This window comes from Plecotus auritus, assembly GCF_963455305.1.
Source record: "Plecotus auritus genome assembly, chromosome: X".
NCBI classification, from domain to species: Eukaryota; Metazoa; Chordata; class Mammalia; order Chiroptera; family Vespertilionidae; genus Plecotus; species Plecotus auritus.
In genome coordinates this window covers 51,138,438-51,159,272 of record NC_137784.1, presented here as the reverse complement: position 1 = coordinate 51,159,272, position 20,835 = coordinate 51,138,438, and positions in this window count along the sequence as shown.

Here is a 20,835-nt window from a genome sequence, read left to right as displayed (position 1 = left end):
CCTCACCTTATCTCAGGTGAAATCTGACCTTTCCGTGGTGGAGTGTAGAGCTCCTCTGAATCGGCGTGTTTGTGCCCATTGGGGACCGGTGTTCTGGGGCTCACAGCTGTTCCGTGGGTGCCGCAGTTGTGGATTCTCAGGCTTCCAATAAGCTCCACTTTCCCGTTCAAGATGGTGCAGATTCCGCGTCCAAGCCCGTAGCTCCGGGAGGGGACCCAGCCGCAGTGGGGGCTGTCAGGTCAGGGGAACCCTGTCTAGCAGTCCCCTACCTTCTTCTGGAGTTTAGCTGTCCCTTAACTTGCTAACAAACACTCCCCATGCGACCCTCAGCTGTTCTTTCTTTCTACTCCAGGACAAGGCTCGGAACACATCTGTCTATTCCGCCGCCATTTTTCCTCCTCCTGCCCTTTCTTTTTATAACACAATTTGTCCTAAGGCAAGGTGGAGATATACACATCAAAGGGTAGGGTTAGTTACAGAATCCATTGTCAGATTGTGGAAGTGCCTTCATCTGTTCAGGTGTTTGGCCAAAAGGAAGCAATAACATGTAGATTGAGATGCTCTCAGCTGTCTGGCAGCAAGCAATCAATTTATGTATCCTTTTTAGGTTTGGGGAAATGCCTTTAGCCATTCCCAGATGATTCAGCCCTGCTGACATGCTGGAATTGGCTTCAGGCAGTCCATCTCCAAAAAAAAAAAAAAAAAAAAAAAAAGTAAATTGGGTGGGAATTTATGACTTCCCTGTGGGTTACTTTTGCCCACCATCTAGGTCTAACTTTTACTGTGTCTCCACAGAGCTATCTTGGATATCCTCTCTGATTTGGACTTTATTAAAAACCACCTCCATCATTCCATAAGTGCTCACCTCACCATTATTTCAAGGCACACCTGAAGTCACATTTTTAGTTATGCTGATATGCAAAGGGCTTAAGAGATCATCATATTATACACTCAAAAGTAACATGTTGGTATTTTAACCTAGAGATAATGCTTTAGCTCAGAGCAGTAAACTGTATATGGAAACGTTAGGAACTGGATAAGGCCAGTGAGCACGATGCTGTTGTGTATGATTTTGTTATAATTTTTTGTTGTTTAATGATTTTCCAGTGTCTTTGAAATTTCTTAAGAAATGAAATATAGGGAGATACTTGGGTGGAAAGCTCTAACCTTGGAATCTGGCTCTGAATACCTTATAATGGGCCACAATGAATTTGGCATCCACCACCAAAACTTTTCTCAGATTCAGAGATCAATAACTCAAATTTATTGAACACCTTATATGTGCCAGAATATCTTTATGCATAAAAAATATTCATATACAACCTGCAAGTTGCCTATCCTTCTATACATTCTCCCCCTCTTTCTTACAGAATAATGATTTTGCATCAACAATGTACCCACTTAAAATGCTTTCCTACCAAGACTCCCTGCGGCCAATGTGAGGTGTGGCCTATGAAATAGAGGGTGGGGAAAACGTAGGTTTACAGTTGTAACTATATGAAACAGAGTTTATTTTTGTATTATTATTTATTAATTGTATTATTATTTTTCATACAAACAACTATAAACCTACTTTTGCCCAACTCTGTATAAGCAACAAAAGTTCCCTGGTTGGAAATTCAAAGAAAGATTTTTTTAATGAAAATGGATAGAATCCATTGGCATACAGCCTTTGCCTTTTGCCTTTCTTTTTATGCTCAGAATGTGAGGTCAACCTGAGAGCACAAGAAAGAAAGATATTTGCTTAGGATGATTGAACTAAAATGCACAAGAATCTGATCCTTAATTACTTTGTAGAACCACTGTCCCACTTGTCCGTGGTATATTTGCAGGCTTTTGGCTAGGGGTGTAAAAAAAGTCCCTATTTATTTAAGTCACATAATTTTTTAAATTGTTGATGTCAGTTTGTGTGTGTGTGTTTTATATTTGAAAAGTTTTATCTCTTAAACTGGATGGCATACACATGTTTTTTATTATCATTATTGTGGTAAAATACAAACAAACAAACAAAAAAACCTTACCGTTAGTGTCATTTAGTATATTCACAATGTTGTGGAACCATCACCACTATCTAGTTCCTGAACATTTTCATCACTCCAAGAGGAAATCCTGCCATTAAACAGTTGATTATAATTTCTCCCTCCACCTAGCCATGGGTTACCACAAATCTGGTTTCTGTCTTTAAGGATCTGGCAACTCTGGTTATTTTAACAAACAGAATCATATAATATGTGTTCTTTTGTGTCTCGAATCTTTTACTTAGCATAATGTTTACTAGGATCATCTATGTTGTAATATGTAACACTTTTTTTTTATGGCTGAATTATATTCCACTATATGCATATACCACCTTTTGTTTATCTATTTATCTGTTGATGGACTATTTGGGTTATTTATACCTTTTGGCTATCGTAAATAGTGATGCTACGAATATTTGTGAGCAAATTTTTGTTTGAACACTTGTTTTCAATTCCAGGAGTGGAACTGCCAAGTCAAATGGAAACTCTATGTCTAACACTTTGGAAAACTGTCAATCTGTTTTGCAAAGTCACTGCACCAACCAACAATATATAAATATTCTGATTTCTTAACATCCTCACCAAAATTTGTTATTAACTGACTTTTTAATTATAGCCATCTTAGTGGTCTGAATATCACATTGTAATTTTGATTTGCATTTCCTTAATGACTGTTAATGACATACAGGTTTTTTAAAAAATTCTTTATTAAATTGGTTGGGGTAACATTGATCAACATGGACATATAGGTTTCGTGTGTAGATTTCTATGTTACAAAATCTGTATATTGCATCATGTGCCCACCACCCAAAGTCAAATCTTCTCCTGTCACTTCATATTAGGATCCCCTTAGCCCAGCCTTGGGCAAACTACGGCCCGCGGGCCGGATCCGGCTGTTCTATCCAGTTCTCTTGCTCTCCCCTCCGCTCCTTTACTTTGAATTTATATTAGTTCACACAAACACTCCATCCATGCTTTTGTTCTGGCCCTCCGGTCCACTTTAAGAACCTATTGTGGCCCTCGAGTCAAAAAGTTTGCCCACCCCTGCCCCCTTCCTTCCCTCTGGCAACCACCACACTGATGTTTGTGTTCGTAAGTTTCAGTTTTATATTTCACATATGAGTGAAATTATATGGTTCTTAGCTTTTTCTGACTGACTTATTTCACCTTAGCATAATGTTCTCAAGGTCCATTCATGTTGTTGCAAATGGCACTATTTCATCCTTTCTGTGGCTGAGTAGTATTCCACTGTGTATATGTACCACATCTTTATGCAGTCCTCTATCGCAACACTTTGGTTGTTTCCATGTCTTGGCCACCGTAAATAATTCTGCAATGAATATAGGGGTGAATATATCTTTGCGAATAAATAACTTCGAGTTTTTCAGGAGTGGGATTTCTGGGTCACATGGTAGCTCTATTCTTAATTTTTTGAGGAATCGCCAGACTGCTTTCCATAGTGGTTGTACCAGTCTACATTCCCACCAGCAGTGAATGAGGGTTCCCTTTTTTCCACAACCTCTCCAATACTTGTTATTGCTTGTCTTGTTGGTGATGGCCACTCTAACAGGTGTAAGGTGGTATCTCATTATAGTTTTGATTTTCATTTCCCTAATTGCCAGTGAGGTTAAACTCTTTGCTTACTAGTATATCTTTTGGCTGTTTGTATGTCTTCTTGGGAGAGGTGAATTTTTAGATCCTCTGCCCACTTTTTGAATGGATTGTTTGTTTGTTGTTGAGTTTTAGGAATATATATATATATATATATATATATATATATATATATATATATATATATGAAATTAAACCTTTGTCAGAACCGCTGTTTGCAAGTATTATCTCTCATCTGTTTGGCTATCTCTTTGTTTTGTTGTCAGTTTTTCTTGCTGTGTAGAAGCTCTTCAGTTTGATATAGTCCCATTCATTTATTTTTGCCTTTACCTCCCTTGCCTTTGGGGTCAAGTCCATAAAATATTTTCTATGACCCAGATCTATAAGTTTGGTACCTGTATTTTCTTCTAAGTAACTTATAGTTTTAGGTCTTATGTTTAGGTCTTTGATCCATTTTGAATTAATTTTTGTACATGGGGAAAAACGGTAATCCAGTATCATTTGTTTGCATGTGGCTTTCCAGTTTTCCCAGCACCATTTATTGAAGAGACTATCTTTATTCCAATGTGCATTTTTGGCTCCTTTGTCAAATATTATCTGTCTATATACATGTGGTTTTATAGCTGAGCTCACTATTCTGTTCCATTGATCTGTGTGTCTGCTTCTCTGCAAATACCATGCTGTTTTGATTATTGTAGCTCTGTAGTACAATTTTAAGTCAGGTAGCATGATACCTCCAGCTTCGTTCTTTTTTTTTTTTTTTCAGGATTGCTTTGGCTATTCGGGGGCTTTTGTAGTTACATACAAATCTGATTATTTCTCATTCTATTTCTTTAAAAAATATCGTTGGAATTTCAATGAGGGTTGCATTTAATCTGTATATTGCTTTGGGTAATATAGCCATTTTAACTATGTTGATTCTTCGAATCCATAAACACAGGATATTTTTCCATTTTGTTGTGTGTGTTTTTCAATATATTTTAATAATGCTTTATAATTTTCAGTATATAGGTCTTTCACATTCTTTGTTAAGTTTATTCCTAGGCATTTTATTCTTTTGGTTGCTATTGCAAAAGGAATTCTTTTTTCCATTTCTTTTTCTGAAGCTTTGTTGTTGGTATATAGGAAGGCAATGGATTTTTTTCACATTGATTTTGTATCCTGCAACTTGACTGTATTTGTTTATTGTTTCTCATAATTTTTTGGTATAATTTTTATGGCTTTCTATATACAGCATCATCTCATGCATAAAAAGTGACAGTTTGACTTATTCCTTCCCTATTTGGATGCCTTTTATTTCTTTCTCTTGCCTTATTGCTTTGGCTAAGACTTACAGTACTATGTTGAGTAAGAGAGGTGAGAATGTACATATTTGTCTTATTCCTGATATTAGGGGGAAATCTTTCAATTTTTCACCATTGAGAATGATATTAGCTGAGGGTTTATCATATATGCCCTGTATTAATCCTCAAAGCATCCAGGGAAAAGAAGGAAATGACCTATAAAGGAAAACCCATCAGAATTTCATCCAACTTCTCAGAAGAAACTCTACAATCCAGAAGTGAGTGGAACCAAATATTCAAACATCTGAAAAAGAGAAATTACAAGTCACACTAAGATATCCAGCAAAATTATTCTTTAAACATAAAGGAGAAATAAAAACATCCCCAGACATACAGAAGCTGAGCGATTTTATCACCAGAATACCTTCACTGCAGGAAATACTTAATTATTCTACCAGAAACAAAGAACATAAGGTTATGACACTTTGAGTAAGATAATATAAAAATCTTGCAGGATAAATAGGAATAATTTGTGACAACAAAAACATACAAGGGGAAGGGGGAAAGATGTGAAGTGGCAAAGGAAGATGAAAATTAAATTTACTCAAAGGGGAAAAAAAACTATGGTATACATACAACTTCACTTTTTATAAACCTAATGGCAACCACACACAAAAATCCCCCAAATGGGACATACTGTATAGTCTAAAAAAAGAAACAGAGGAAAGATGTATGGAATACCACCAAACAAAAACGGCAGACAAAATATAAAGGCAAAGAACCAATGGAAGCACAGTTACCAGAAAACAAAAGATAAAATGGCTATAGGAAATCCTTATACATCAATAATTATCCTAAATGTAAATTGTCTAAATTCACCAGTAAAGAGGCACAGAGTAGCTGACATACAGTTTTATATGTGCTTATTGGTCATTTATGTATCTTTTTTTTTTTTTTTGAGAAAAGCTCCATTAGATCTTTTGTTCATTTTAATTAGATAATCTGTCTTTTATTATTGAGTTGATACTTTATATATTCTACATACAAACCCCTTATCAAATACAATCTGCAAATATTTTCTCCCATTCTGTGGATTATCTTTTCACTTTGTTGGTAGTATCATTTGAGGCTAAAACATTTTAAATTTTGATAAAGCACAACTTATTACATTTCCTTTTTGCTTATTTTTGTGTCACATCTATGATTCAAATATCAAATTTGAGGTCAAGATTTGCCTCTATTTTTTTCTAAGTGTTTTATAATTTAATAAATTGTATTTGGTCCATTTTGAGTTAATTTTTGTATATGGTATGAGTTAAGCATCCAACTTCATTCTTTTGCATGTAGCTATCTAGTTGTCCCACCACCATTTGTTGAAAAGACTGTTCTTTCCCCATTGAATGGTCTTGACACTCTTTTTGAAAATCAGTTAACCATAGATACATGGGTTATTTATATTTATATAATTATTTTGTACTTCCTTTATTAAAATCATCCCTAGGTATTTTATTCTTTTTGTTGCTATTGCACATCGAATTGTGGCTTTGTTTTCCTTTTATTTTTAAATCATTTTAAATTTTATAATTAAAGTTGAGATATAATGTTATATTAGTTTCAAGGGTACACACCAATGATTAGTAATTATATAACTTACTAAGTGATCATCCTAATAAATTTTGCATCTAGCTGTCATCATGCATAGATTTTAGAATATTTTTAAAATTATTTTTATTGATTTTACAGAGGAAGGAAGAGGGAGAGAGTGATAGAAACATCAATAATGAGAGAGAATCATTGAGTGGTTGCCTCCTGCACACTCCCCACTAGGGATAGATCCTGCAACTCAGGCACCTGCCCTTGACTAGAACTGAACCTGGAACTCTTCTGTCCTCAGGCTGACATTCTATCTACTGAGCCAAACCAGGTAGGGCAGTTTTTAGAATATTATTGATTAGAGTAGAGGCCCAGTGCATGAAATTCGTGCATGGGGGGATCCCCTCAGCCCAGCCTGCACCCTCTCCAATCCAGGATCCTTCTCACAATCTGGGACCGCTGGCTCCTATCAGCTCACCTGCCTGCCTGCCTGATCGCCCTTAACTGCCTCCCCTGCCAGACTGATCAGCACTAACTGCCTCTGCCTGCCAGCCTGATCACCCCTAACTGCTCCCTCCCGCCAGCCTGGTCACCCTTAACTGCCCCCCACTGGCCTGGTCACCCCTTACTGCCATGCCACCCCACTGGCCTGGTCACCCCTAACTGTCCCCCCGCCAGCCTGGTCACCCCCAACTGCTGCCCTGCTGGCCTGGTCACCCATGCATCCTGCTGTGCAGTCGTTTGGTCATCCCTCACTAACTACCCTGCTGGCCTGGTCACCCCACACAGCCTGCTATTCAGTCATTTGGTCGTCCCTCACTAACCCCCCTACTGACCTTATCGCCCCACCCTGCTGTTTGGTCATTACTGTGACTGTGACGGTGTCCCAGACAATTTGCATATTCCACTATTATTAGATAGATTCCCTATGCTATACTTTATATCACCATGACTATTCTGTAACAACCAATTTTTACTTCTTAAACTTTACATTTTTTCAATTCATCCTCCCACCCCTATCCCATCTGGCATCCATCTGTATCTGCGAGTCTGTTTCTTTTATGCTTGTTTAATTTGTTTTTTATTCAGTTATTGATAGATATGTATTTATTGCCATTTTATTGTTCATATTTTTATCCTCTTCCTTCTCCTGTTTCTTCTCCTTCTCCTCTTTCTCCTCCTCTTCCTCTTCCTCCTCCTCCTCTCCCATCTCCTCCTCCTCCCCTTTCTCCTCCTCCTCCTCCTCCTCCTTCTCCTCCTCCTTCTTCTTCTTCCTCAAGATTCTTTAACATTTCATGCAATACTGGTTTGGTGATGATGAACTCCTTTAGCTTTTTCTTGTCTGGTAAGCTCTTTGATTCTAAATTATAGCTTTGCTGGGTAGATTACTCTTTGTTGTAGATCCTTGCTTTGGATCACTTTGAATATTTCTTGCCACTCCCTTCTGGCCTGCAATTTCTGTTGAGAAATCAGCTGACAGTCACATGGGTACTCCCTTGTAGGTAACTAACTGCTTTACTCTTGCTGCTTTTAAGATTCTCTCTTTGTATTTAACCTTTGAAATTTTAATTATGATATGTCTTGGTGTGGGCCTCTTTGAGTTCTTGTTTGGGATTCTGTGTTTCCTAGACTTGTATGTCTATTTCATTTACCAGTTTAGGGAAATTTTCTGTCATTGTTATTATTATTTTTAAATATCTTTTTTTTTCAGGGTTTCCTACTATGTCCTAATTTATTTTTTAATTTTTTAATTTTTAATTTTTTTATTGTTTGAAGTATTACAAATAGTAGTACATATGTCTCCTTTTTTTCCCCCCATTGACCTCCCCTCCAGCCTCCCCTACCCCCCAGTACATGCCTTTACCTGCCCCCCGCCAGTGTCTTGTATCCATTGGTTATGCTTATATGCATGCGTACAAGTCCTTCGGTTGATCTCTTACAGGCCACCCCCCCCCAACCTCCCCTGCCTTCCCGCTGTAGTTTGACAGTCTGTTCAATGCTTCTTTGCCTCTGTATCTATGTTTTCCCCATTTCTTTCCTTTAAAAAATCTTGCCTCTGCAGACTAGAAATAAACATATAATAACAAAAAATGTTTGAGCCCCAATTTCAATGTCCAACAGTTCTGAGTCACCATTTCAATGTCAAACAGTTCCTTATGTGTACATGTCAGCAATGATATCTGGATGGTGGGCACATGGTGGCAATGCAGGTCTGACCCTCTCTGGTTTGGTCCTAGGCAACCTGCTGCAACGCACAGCTGCTGACTGCTAGTGTGGCAAGGTGTCGTCAGCGTCTTCCATCTCTGGACTGTTTCTCCCCTTGTCTTCGTGGTTGGAGCAGAATTTTGAGAGAAAGGAAGAGAGAGAGAAAAACATCAATGTGAGAGAAACATTGATCAGCTGACTCCCACATTCACCCTGTCTAAGGATCAAATCCACAACCTGGGCATGTGCCTGGTTCAGGAATTGAACTGATGACCCTTCAGTGCATGGGCCAAAACTCAACAAACTGAGCTACATAGGCCAAGGCTGACATTATTTTTTCCAAATAGGTTTTCAATTTTTCACTGTCCCTTTTCTCCTGGCAACCCCATGATGTGAATGTTTTTATGCTTGAAGTTGTCTCTTTACACTATCCTCAAATTTTTTCATTCTTTTTTTTTTATTTTTGCTGTTCTGATTGGGTGTTTTTTGCTTCCTTATACAGTAGTATAAATTGCTGATTTGATTTTTTACTTCATCTATTCTACTCTGGATTCTCTGTAAGTTATTCTTTATTTCACTACTGTGTCCTTCATATCTGACAGTTTTTTTCTATGTCCTTTGTCCTGCTGTTGAAGTTCTCACTAAGTTTCTTGAGCATCTTTATAACCATTTACTTGAACTCTGTATCTGCTAAGTTTACTTGTCTCCATTTCATTTAGTTATTTTTCTTGAAATTTTCTCTGTTCTTTCATTTGGGACCTATTTCTTTCTCTTCACATTTTGGTTACTTCCTCATGATTGTTTCTTTGTATTAGGCAGAGCTGTTTCTCTGTATCTCCCAGAATTGGTAGAGCCGCCTCATGTACTAGGTGTACTGTAGGGCACAGTGGTGCAGCCTTTCCAGTCACTTGAGCTGGGCAGTCCAGGTGCATCCATGAGTATATTATATACACCCTACTGTTGTAGTAGTAGCTGAGATTTATTTGTTGTTGTTGGTATACAGGAAGGAATTGACCCCCAGGCCAATTGGCTGTGAGAATCAGCTACAACTCCAGCAGAGGAGGTGCTATGTAGGAGATGACCCTACAGAACAGGTCTTCTTCAGTGGAGCTTTGGTACTTACCAAATATTCCCCTTTAGTGTGTCACTTGTGGAAGTGATAGAGTTGTAATCCAGTGTATCAGAAGCTGTCTACTAGGTGCACTGGCTCTGGAGCCTCCCAGGAGGTGCAGGTCAGCCATTGCCTGTATCCTGCCTAGGGCCACCCAGAACAAGCTATAGAGCAATATGAAGATGGCTTCCATTGTGATGGGCTTGGAGGTGCCCAAGAGAGGCCAATCTGTGGACCAATGCTGGAGCTGTTAGTGCCAAGCCTGGGGACCCTTAGAAAGAGGTATGGGGCATGCTGAGGCCAGCTGATGCTTGTTTGAGAGATTTTAGAAGATTCCAACATATGAAGAGAGGTAATTTGTATGGGGAAGGCACAGGAAACAACTTGGGTAAGCCCAAAAGTTGGATCAGGTGAGGTCTCAGGAAATCACAGGGCATGTCAAACACTATGAGCCAGGTTGATGCAAACTCAGATATAGTACCCATTTGCTGGATTTGTGTGGGGGGGAGGGCAGTCTCAGAAAAGAATCAATGGCCTCTGCTAGCACTTTTGTCTGGCAGAAAGCTTCCCCACCTTCCCACTCTGGCCCTGATTCTAGAACACCTGAATTCCTTCCCTGATTTCTTTCAAGCTGCTGTCCCAGTGCTGGAGCTCAGAGGGAGTGAGTCTAAATAAGTCCCTGCATGGTCTCTAAAGGAACTTCCTGGGACTCCAGCATCCCTCCATCTCACTCTGCCACAATCACCTCCACCTTTTTACATCTAGAAGTTATAAGGACTTCTCTTCCTGGCTTTAGAATCTTGGCCTGGGAAGCCTGGTGTGGGGTTTGGACCCCATCAATCCTCAAAGGATACTCCACAGCTGAGTTATCCCTTCTGATTTTAAACTTCCACACATGGGTGTGGGACCAGCCCATTCTGAGTTTATGCCCCTCCTACTAGTATCGATGTGGCTTCTTTCAATCCCTAGTTGTAAGACTTTCATTCAGGTAGATTTCAGGTGCTTCTGAATGATGGTTGTTTTGTAATTTAGTTGTAATTTTGATATGGTTGTGGGAAGATTTGAGTACAGCACTTACCTCTGCCACCATCTTGACAGGAAGTCTATTTAAGTATTACCTCAGTTGAATTTCTGTTACTGATATTCAACATAATCTTAACTGATAAAAATCATCTAATTTAATCTCCACAATAACACTGTAGGGAAGGTTTTATTATTCTATTGGACTGATGAAGGAATAGAGGCTCAGATAAACTAAGATATTTGTCTGTTGCACAGCTTGTAAGAGGCACATCTTGGATCCAAACCTAGATTTGTCTGACTCAAGTTCTTGTGCTTTTTCTTCTGTTCCATTATATGCCAGCATCTTTTCCTTACATAATATCCTGTTTCCTGGGAAGAAAGGGATTGTGTGTGTGTGTGTGTGTGTGTGTGTGTGTGTGTGTGTGTGTGAGAGAGAGAGAGAGAGAGAGAGAGAGAGAGAGAGAGAGAGAGAGAGAGAGAGGCTCTTTAGAAAGAAAAAAAACTCATTGTCTCCATCATGCATTTTCTAGGTTCCTGATGATATGTGGGTTATATTAAAATAGGATATATAGCCCAGCTGGTGTTTTCCAGAGGTTGAGCATCAACCCAGGAAGCAAGAGGTCACCAGTTAGATTACTGGTCATGGCGCATGCCCCATTTAGTGGCTGGATCCCAAGTAGGGGGTGTGTGGAAGGCAGTCAATTGATGATATTTCTCTATCATCTATGTTTCTATCTCTCTACTCCTCTCCTTTTAAAAAAAATATATTTTAAAGATAGGTATATCGGAAGAAACCAGAAAACCTTGTTCTTACCATTTAGGAACTTTCAGTCTGAGATCAATAACCCTCCTGTAAGTATTGCTTTCATTCCCACAGCTTTGTTTAGAACCACTTGTTTCCATTTATGTGTAACACTAGAGGCCCGGTGCATGAAATTCGTGCATGGGGGGGGTGTCCCTCAGCCCAGCCTGCACCCTCTCCAATCTGGGACCCCTCGAGGGATGTCCGACTGCCCGTTTAGGCCCGATCCCACCGGGCAGTCGGACATCCCTCTCACAATCCAGGACTGCTGGCTCCCAACTGCTTGCCTGCCTGCCTTCCTGATTGCCCCTAACTGCTTCTGCCTGCCAGCCTGATCACCCCCTAACCACTCCCCTGCCAGCCTGATTGATGTCTAACTGATCCCCTGCAGGCCTGGTCACCCCCAACTTCCCTCTTCTGCCGGCCTGGTCACCCTTAACTGCCCTCCCCTGCAGGCCTGGTCACCCCTAACCACCCTCCCTTGCAGGCCTGGTCCCTCCCAACTGCCACACCCTGCTGGCCTGATCGCCCACAACTGCCCTTCCTTGCAGCCTGGTTCCTCCCAACTGCCCTCCCCTGCTGGCCATCTTGTGGTGGCCATCTTGTGTCCACATGGGGGCAGGATCTTTGACCACATGGGGGCAGCCATCTTGTGTGTTGGAGTTATGGTCAATCTGCATATTACTCTTTTATTAGATGGGCTAGAGGCCTGGTGCACGGGTGGGGGCCGGCTGGTTTGACCTGAAGGGTGTCCTGGATCAGGGTGGGGGTTCCCTTGGGGCATGGGGCGGCCTGGGCGAGGGGCCTCTGGTGGTTTACAGGCCAGCCACAACCCCTGGTGACCCAAGCGGAGGCCCTAGTATCTAGGGTTTATGTATCTTCTACAATTGAAACTTTGTAGCCTGGAGCGGAGCCAAGCCTTGTGCTCCCTCTGTGGCGGCAGCCATTTCTGTTGGAATTTATTTATCTTCTATAATTGAAACTTTGTAGCCTTAAGCAGAGGCCTGGGCTGGCCAGGGTGTGCGGAAAGCTTGGCTTCCTCCATCGCCGGGGAAACCCAAGCCTCCCTCCTGCTCTCTCCATGGCTGCAGCCATCTTGGTTGGGTTAATTTGCATACTCACTCCTGATTGGCTGGTGGGTGTGGCTGGTGGGCGTGGCTTGTGGATGTAGTGGAGTGATGGTTAATTTGCATATTACTCTTTTATTAGAAAGGATTAATTCATTTACCTATTTATTTCCTCTGGGACAGGCATACTAGAAAGAGAATTGGACAGAGTCTGAAGACATGAGTCATAGTCCTAGATAGTTAGTACCATGACTAACTTACTGTATGCTTTCTAGGCCTCAGTATCCCCATCTATATAAGGAGTGCATTAAACTAAATACTCTCTGAAGGAACTTATAGCCATGACAGGCCAGTATCCTTTAGTTGAAAAGGTATTTTAAGGCCAGATCTAATAGAATTTGAATATATTTTGCAATGTGTGGACTTTCCAAATACATAACAAGAAACTGGACACATTTTTTAGGATACTTTGGAGTTATGCTTTTGAGTTAAAACTGCAGCTTTCTAGTTTCTTAGTTGTGTAATCTTGGGCATGTTCTTAAACCTCTCTATGTGTCAGTTTCTATAAAGTAGAAGCAATAATTTTACCTTTGGCATAGTGTTCTTAGTAAGATTAATGATAAATGAACATACAATTTATAGAACAGTAGCTATGAAATAGAAAATGGTTAATCTATGGCAACCATAATCGCTATCATTGTGCCTTATGCCTTCTAGATGTTTCCTGTATTTTCTGATCAGGTTATTGGACCTTCCATTCTACTTTTCTTGCATTGATATAAAGGAAACATTTTCCCTTATAAAAAAAAGAACTGGCTGAGGGGAATATAAGGGACATGTTGGCTAGGAATATTTGATTGATACTAAAAACCCCTTCCATTCCTCCAGAATGATACTGATAGCTGATTGTGCCCCTTCCTCAGGTTACCTCCCAGGGGCACATAGAGCATGGAATAAAAAGAGTAGTGGGTGGGATTGGAAGCCAGCTTGAACTGACAGCAACAGCTTCTCTCTGGCTAGGCTCATTGCCTGCGGATAGTGACTTCTGTAGCTCATTTTAAGATGGCAACTTGGCACACATTCATTTTTCTATCACCAGCTGCTTTTTTCAGATCCTTTTTAAAGCAAAATTAAATCAAATAACTGAGCTTAATTTCCACTTAATATGTGTGCTTTATGTAAGGTACTTCAGTGATGTCACACTGTAAGAGAATGTTTACATTCCTTTTGTAAAATGTATATTGTGTGTTACCTATAGACCAGCAAATATTGTTCCATCTATGATATCCAAGATTACAAAACTATTCTAATCCTGAATATAAGGTCAGCTAAAACTATCCAATGTACTTACTGTATACAAATTAGTTTTAGATATTTTCAAAAATGAAATTAAAAAGAATTTTTATTGAGCTCATCCAACAACTCTAATAAAAATAAAGAGGATGCATGTGAAGATAAGAAAATTATAGCTGATGAGACAATAAAATTATCCATTTAATTTTTAACCAGAACATGTTAAACCAGGAAGTAAACAAAAGCAAAAAGAAATATAAGAAGGAGGCCAATGATAAATGATATTTATAATATGCAGCAACAATAACTATAATGCATTTAATAAAGTTTCTCCAAAGCAAAATATACACATCTAATACTTTGCAGATTGATGTCGTGTATGAAGAAGTATCTTTAAAGAATGACTATACACTAATAGATGTTGTATACATTGTTTTCTGGAAAAGGAGTGAACCTCTTTTTTTTAAATATTAAGTTTGGTAATTCCAAAAATTCAAGAGGAGGAAAGATTCCCAAGCTCATTTTATGAGACCATCATTGTACTAATTCCCAAAACAGATAATGACACTACAAAGAAAGGAAATCATAGTGCAGTATCCCAGATAAGCACAGATGCAGAAATCAGTAACAACATTTTTGAAAACCAAATGCAGCAAAAAGGGATTGACAACAAGAGGATATAACCTGGACAGTGTTTCATCAGGGCAGTAAACTTTGTGTATAGTTCTGTATAAGGTGGTTCCCACATTAGAGACTTATTAACCTAGGGAGCTAACGGTGGCTACACATGGGCAGAAAAACTACTTTATAGCCTCCCTCACTGCTAGAAACAGTCTTCTGCCTGCTCAACAAGGGAACCTACTTACAGTACATTTTAAGCCAGCAAGCCCACCTACATTTCTGTTTACAGTGGTATTTAAGCAGAGATCGTGGCCAATGTCTCTCATCATTGACAGATTTCCCAACAGAAACTTTTCAAACAAGTAGAGAATGGGTTGATATATTCAAAATATTGGTTAAAAATCTTTCAACCAAGAATACAATATCTTGGTAAAGCTGTCCTTTATAAATGAAAGAAGATAAGACTTCATCAATCAAACAAAAGCTGAGGGAGTTCATCACAACCAGATTTTCCTTACAAGACATACTAAAGTGCATGTGGAAATAAATGAACACTAACTAACATCATAGAAAAATATGAAGGTAGTATAACACTTGCTGGTAAATACATTATCAAAGACAGATTCTGTAATATGGTAATGGTGTACATAATTTAGTTACAACTCTAGTCTAAAAGTTAAAAAATATATTTAAAATAATCATATGTATTATAACATGTTATTCAATTAAAATATTAAATTGTAACATTAATAACTGAAATGTGAGAGAGAAAAAGTGTAAAGCTAAGAAATGCTACTGAAGTTAAGTTGTTATCAGATTAAAATAAGATATTATGATTTTAAGATATTTTATGTGCCTCATGGTAAACAGAGAAGAAAACTTATAGCAGTTACACAAAAGATCACAATAAAGAAGTCAGTGCAGAATAAACAGGAAGAGGAGATTAAAAATGGTGGTGGAGTAAGTGCATACTGCATGGGCATGCTCCCAGGAACAAACTGGAATTACAGCTGAAATACAGAAAACCTTCCTGAATAATCAACAGAAGACTTGCTGGAGAGAGCCCTGATACCTGAGGACCGGAAGTGGAGACTGCATAGAGAATGGTAGGAGTGGGGGAGACACGAAAGAGCTGGTGGGGTGCCCACAGACATCAACTGAGGTTCTGGAGAGATATCTCAGCTGTGGGGGGTTACCAATGAGAACCCTGGGGTCTAATACCCAAGCAGGGACCCCCAGAGAGAGCACCAGAACTGAGAAGGGTAGCCACATAATATCTGAGAAGCAATAGGGTTGCTGTTGGCCAGGAGAGATGGATGTAAATTCAGACACCCTCTTAAAGGGCCAACACACAAAATTCCCTGGAGAGCCACATAACTCATGCTCCGGCAGAGGGAGGGCAGAGTGGACTGAAGCTGTGCTAGTGGAAGCCAGCATCGGGGCTCTGGGGTTAGAGATCAGAATGCAGACACCCTGGTTTCCTATGCTGAGTCATTCTCTCATGCAGTGGAGGATATCTTTTCCACATAGACAATTGCTATACTGGCAACCTTGCCTGGGGGAAAGATAGTTGACCCACACTATGGGAAAACAACTTGCCCCATGGTGCAGTGCGGAGTTCCAGAAGCAACTGAGGGGACTAAAAATAACAATTAGCCTCCAGGCAGAAGCAACTGCTCCACTCTCTTGAAAAAATGCTTGCCACATCTGAGGACGATTGTCTGGGGCAATTCAAGTAAGAATCCTATCAGTCTATAGGCAGAGTCTGACTTTGGAGGCTTTGAGTCTTTGCCTGATCCAATCAGTCAGAAACAGCATTTGACACTGTTCTGCAGATCTACCTAATACATAGTCACAAACCCAAACAGGCAGCCAAAATGAAAAGACAAAGAACTCCCAAAGCTGCAGAATATACATTCTTCTCAAGTGCACATGGATCATTCACAAAGATAAACAACATGTTAGGACACAAAACACATCTCTACAAGTTCAAGAAGATTGAAATCATATCAAGCATCTTCTCAGATCACAGTGGAATTAAATTAGAAATCAACACCCCAAAAAGTCAAACTTTTGGAAATGTAAATAGCATGTTATTAAACAAAAATGGGTTATGAAAGAGACCAAAGAGGAATAAAAAAATTCCCATAAAATAATTAAAACGAATACACAACAACCCCAAATTTCTGGAACACAGCAAAAACAGTCCTGAGAGGGAAATTCATAGCACTATGGTCCTATCTCATAAAACAAGGAAAATCAACAATAAACTACTGAACCCTACAACATAAAGAACTAGAAATAGAACCATAACAACAACAACAAAAAAGCCCAGAGTAAGTAGAAGGAAGGAAATAATAAAGATCAGACTGGAAAAAAACAATATAGAGACTAAAAAAAAATAAGAAGAAGAAGAAAAAATCAAACAATATTCGAATAATAGGAATGCCAGAAGGAGAGGAAGAGAAGCAAGGAATAGAAAACCTGTTGGAAGAAATAATGACAGAAAACTTCCCTGATATTGTCAAGAAAAAAACTATGCAAGTCCAAGAAGTACATAGAGTCCCAAACAAGTTGAACCCCAAAAGACTGACACCAGGACACATCAAAATAACACTGGCGAACACTAACGACAAAGTAACAATCTTAAAGGCTGCCAGAGAGAGACAGAAAGTTACCTACAAGGGATGTCCTATTAGAATATCAACTGATTTCTCAACAGAAAAACAACAGGCCAGAGGAGAATGGAATGAAATATACAAAGTGATGCAAAGCAAGGGTCTGAATCCAAGAATACTATACCCAGCAAGGCTATCATTCAAAATTGAAGGTGGAATCAGGAGCTTCACAGACAAAAAAGGGCTAAGAGAGTTTATCACTACCAAGGCAGCAATGCAAGAAATGCTAAAGGGACTGCTGTAAAAAGAAGAAAGAGAAAGGCAAGAAGAAACACAAACACTAAGGAAAAATATGACAACAAACATGTACTTGTCAATAATAACATTAAACGTAAATGGATTAAATGCACCATTCAAAAGACATAGGGTAGTTGAATGGATAAGAAAACATGACCCATATATTTGCTGTCTACAAGAGACCCACCTCAGAGCAAAGGATTCACAAAGACTGAGAGTGAAGGGATGGAAAAACATTTTTCAGGCAAATGGAAATGAGAAAAAAGCTGGGGTTGCGATACTTATCTCTGATAAAATAGAACTCAAAGTAAAGGACATAACAAGAGACAAGGAAGGCCACTACATAATACTAAAGGGAGCAATTCAACAAGAAGATATAACTCTGGTAAACATATTTTCTCCCAATGCAGGAGCACCCAAATACATAAAAAAACTCCTGGAAGATATCAAGGGAGAGATCGACAACAATACAATCACAGTATGAGACTTTAATACACCACTTACATCACTGGATAAATCCTCTAGACAAAAAATCAGCAAAGAAACAGCAATTCTAAATGACGCACAAGATCAGATGGACGTAATTGACATCTTCAGAGCATTTCACCGCAAAGACACGCAATATAGGTTCTTCTCAAGTGCACATGAGACATTTTCAAAAATAGACCACATATTGGGTCACAAGCAAAGTCTCCCAAAATTCAAAAAGATTGAAATCATATCAAGCATTTTCTCAGATCACAATGGCATAATATTAGAAATAAACTATAATAAAAACATTCCAAAAAAATTCAAACACTTTGAAGCTGAATAGCATGCTATTAAACAATGATTGGGAGATCAAAGAAGAAATTAAAAAGATCCTGGAGACCAATGACAATAAAAACACAGCAATGCAAATGTTATGGCACACAATGAAAGCAGTCCGGAGAGGGAAGTTTATAGCTCTACAGGCCTACCTCAAAAAAAAAAAAAAACAAGAAAAAATCCTAATAAATAATCTAACTCAACAACTCGACGAATTAGAAAGAGAGCAACAAGAAAAGCCCACACTGAGCAGAGGGAAGGACATAATAAAGATCAGCACAGAAATGAATCACGTAGAGACCAAAAAAACAATAAAAAGATCAACAAAACCAAGAGCTCGTTCTTTGAAAGGATAAACAAGATTGATGAACCTCTAGCCAGGCTCACCAAGAGGCAAAGAGAGAGGACCCAAGTAAACAAAATCAGAAATGAAAGAGGTGAAATAACAACAGACCCCACAGAAATACAAAGGATTGTTAAAAAATACTATGAACAACTCTATTCCAACAAACTACACAACCTGGAGGAAATGGACACATTCCTAGAAAAATACAACCTTCCAAAACTCACTCAGGAAGATTCTAAAATTCTCAATAGGCTGATAACTATGGAAGAAATTGAAGCAGTCATCAAAAAGCGTCCAGCAAACAAAAGCCTGTGGCCAGACGGCTTCACAGGGGAGTTTTCCCAAACATTCAAGGAAGAACTAAAGCCTATCCTCCTCAAACTATTCCAGAAAAATCAAGAGGAAGGAGCACTTCCAAGCTCCTTCTATGAAGCCAGCATCACCCTAATACCAAAACCAGATAAAGATAACAAAATGAAAGAGAATTGCAGGCCAATATCCCTCATGAATATAGATGACCAAAATACTCAACAAAATTCTAGCAAATCGAATCCAGCAGTATATCAGAAAGATCATACACCATGACCAAGTAGGACTTATCCCAGGGATGCAAGGATGGTACAATATTCGCAAATCAATAAACGTGATACATCACATAAACAAATTGAGAGATAAAAACCACATAATCATATCAATTGATGCAGAAAAAGCAATTGACAAAAGCCAACACCCTTTCTTGATAAAAACTCTCAGCATGGTGGGAATAGAAGGATCATAGCTGAACATAATAAAAACCATATATGACAAACCCACAGTCAACATCATACTCAATGGGCAAAAACTAAAACCATTTCCACTAAGAACAGGAAAGACAGGGATGCCCAATCTCACCACTCCTATTCAGTATAGTGCTGGAAGTACAAGCCATTGCGATCAGACAAGAAGAAGAAATAAAAGGCATCCAAATTGTAAAAGAAGAGGTAAAACTGCCTTTGTTCGCAGATGAGATGATACTGAACATAGAAAACCCTAAAGACTCCATTAAAAAATTACTAGACTTAATAAATGAATTTGGTAATGTAGCAGGATACAAAATTAATGCCAAGAAATCTATGGCATTTCTATACACCAATAATGAACTTACAGAAAGAGAGACTAAAAAAAAGCAATCCTATTTACCATTGCACCAAAAAAATTAAGATACCTAGGAATAAACTTAACTAAGGAGGTAAAAGACCTATACGTGGAAAACTACACGACACTGATAAAAGAGATAGAGGAAGACATAAACAGATGAAAGAACATACCATGTTCATGGATTGGTAGAATCAACATCATCAAAATGTCCATACTACCCAAAGCAATGTATAGATTCAATGCAATCCCCATTAAAATACCAATGGCATATTTAAAAGACCTAGAACGAACTTTCCAAAAATTTATCTGGAATAAAAAAAGACCCTGAATAGCTGCCTCAATCCTGAGAAAGAAGAACAAAGTAGGTGGGATCTCAATACCACATATCAAGCTGTATTACAAAGCCACTGTTCTTAAAACAGCCTGGTACTGGCACAAGAACAGACATATAGATCAATGGAATAGAATAGAGAACCCAGAAATTGACCCAAATCACTATGGTCAATTAATATTTGACAAAGGAGGCACGAATATACAATGGAATCAAGACAGTCTCTTCAACAAATGGTGTTGGGAAAATTGGACAGATACACGCAAAAATATGAAGCTAGATCACCAACTTACACCATACACAAAAAATAAACTCAAAATGGATAAAGGCCTTAAACGTAAATGGGAAACCATAAAAATACCAGAGGAATCCACAGGCAGAAAAATTTCAGACATATGACGAAGGAACTTCTTCACTGATACTGCCCCTAGGGCAATGGAAACTGAAGAGAAAATAAACAAATGGGACTACATGAAAATAAAAAGCTTTTGCACAGCAAAGGAAACCATCAATAAAACAACATGAAAGCCCACTGCATGGGAGAACATATTTGCCAATGATATCAACGATAAGGGTTTAATCTCCAACATCTACAAAGAACTCATACAACTTAACAAAAAGAAGATAAACTACCCAATCAAAAAATGGGCAACTGATCTAAATAGACACTTT